A 2,519-nucleotide genomic window follows, 5' to 3' on the forward strand; every position below is an offset into this window, starting at 1 on the left:
GATCCTCCATTATGGTTGACTGAGGATCCTACTATAGGATTACATACAGAAAGTGTTAATGCAGAGACACAGTTGTGCAGTGTCTGAGTCCAGGGAACATTTCCCTAATTGATTTTTACCATTTCCATATTTTTTATGAAGCTGAATTACTAATTAATCCAGATGTGCCTAAAAGTACATGTTTTACAATCCAGCAAATGCAGTGGCACCCGGCTTATTACTGAATGCCATAGGAAAATATGCATGAACACAACTTATTTAGGAAAAACATTTTTCCAGTGTTTGCCAGTATATTAAGCATATTTTATGCACCGGCTGGATCTTTTCCTGGTGCAGCCTGGGCACTCACACAAGAAGATCTAAATTATGCAGACCTGGGTGTTCTGTGGTCAGTCTGACAGTTAGATCACAGGTATCTCCATTTGTGCGCTCAGTTACTGGCCTCCCAGAATCCCACGTGGTTACCCCAACATGGATATTAAACATCCATCAGATTAGTCTCTGATAATGACATTGGTCTCTGGTATCTGGTAATTCGATAGGTCACTGGTAATTAGATTGAGTTATGTGATTGGTCTCTGATGATTATTTTAGTTGCTGGTGACAAGATTGGTCACTGGTGATGGAGATGGTTGCTGGGGATGAGCTTGGTCACTGGTGATGAGGTTGGTACCTGCTGATGAGAATGGCTGCTGGCAATGTGATTGGTCACTTGTGATGAGGTTGGTCCCTGGTGATGAGGTTGGTCCCTGGTAATGAGGTTGGTACCTGGTGATGAGAGTGGCTGCTGGCGATGTGATAGGTCACTTGTGATAAGGATGGGCCCTGGTGATGAGGTTGGTCACTGGTGATGAGGTTGGTCACTGGTGATGAGATTGGCCGTTTGGGATGAGGTTGGTCACTGGTAATGAGGTTAGTCACTGGTGAGGAGGATGGTCGCTGGTGATGAGGATGGTCGCTGGTGATGAGAGTGGCTGCTGGTGATGATATGGACTGCTGGTGATGAGGTTGGTCCCTGGTGATGAGGTTGGTCCCTGGTGATGAGGTTGGTCCCTGGTGAAGACGTTGGTCGCTGGTGATGAGAGTGGCTACTGGTGATGAGATGGTCCTTGGTGATGACATTGGCTACTGGAGGTAAGATTGGCCTTTGGTGATAATTTTGGCTTCCAGTGTTGGGATGGGCTGCTGGCAATGAAATTAATTCCTGGCGATGAGATTGGGTGCTGGTGAGGCTGGATGTTGGTGGTGACTGGTTGCTAGTGATGAGACTAGTCTCTTGTAATGAGATTGATCACTCTTGGAGATCTGAATTGGCCTAGCTTTATCAGTTACTGATACGTATACAACAGGTAAATCACAGCTGGGATTTCTGAAATTTTTACACAAATCAATTAAAAAATAGAATTATTAAACATGGGTTCCTGCTTGGTTAATAAACATGTTGTGGCACAAGTAATAGGGTCTGAGTTTGCCGGAGGTGCGGGATCCTGGCCTATCTCGGACATTTTTTTTTTAAGCGGCAATCATTTACAAGGTATGGTTTTGACTTGGGGTGACCTAGTACTCCAGAAGTACTCGAACAATATTGGGGGATGTGTCCACACTGCAACATGACGCAGTCACACCCAATGAGAGATGACCACTCCCAGCATGGTGTGAGCAGCGCCTCTAATTATCAAGGTGATTTTTCACTGCACGTTGGCTGTTTTGTGCTTTGTAAATGAAGTATACAGCCTTACTGCTGAGGTGACCAGAGTACAGAAGGATAATGGTGCCAATTATTGTACAATGACATCATCTCTTCCTCTCATGGGGAGAAGGAAGTGTCCTTTCCGGAATGTACTGTAACTTCCTGTCCGTGCTTATTTAAAATGAATTATGCATGTAAAACAAATCTCAGCATAGGTCAGTTTCACGGCTGGTAACATCATGTGATCTGTTCATACATACCGCCTAATTCAGAGATGTATGCAATTGGAATGTGTATGCAGCGGAGAGATTTATTGCCACCTCGCATGCATAGAAGTCGCACTGCGCATGTGCTGCGATGGTCGCATTATTTGTAAAATGATTGCCAGTCAGTGACCGTTTGTGGGAGGTAACTGGGGAGTGGTGACACAAATGCAGGCATGTCGCAACCGTTTCTGGTTTCTGATACTGCAGTGCGCAGGAAAACGGTGGGAGGAGCAATATATACGCGTGTAGACCGATGGACACTCTTAATTAGCATAAGCTAGTAAGTCTGGCAGCCGCAGACATCTCCATATGTTGACTCTTTGTGTCCAACACTGAGTCAGGCCCCCAGTCCGTACTGTGGGCCTGAGTCTGTTTTGTAAGATATTGCACAGCATCAGGGAAGCGCAGGGAAGCAGCTGTGCAATGCTGTGCAAATGAAAGTTAAATGCAGCATCTGTAAGAGATGGCCGCCTCCTGCATGCAGCTGCGATTGGAGTGCTGCATCTGAAGATGCAGCCTTGGATCACCATTGTGAACATTGTGACCGACGGGCGTGATGGTCA

This window comes from Pseudophryne corroboree, chromosome 9 (assembly GCF_028390025.1).
Source record: "Pseudophryne corroboree isolate aPseCor3 chromosome 9, aPseCor3.hap2, whole genome shotgun sequence".
Lineage (NCBI taxonomy): Eukaryota > Metazoa > Chordata > Amphibia > Anura > Myobatrachidae > Pseudophryne > Pseudophryne corroboree.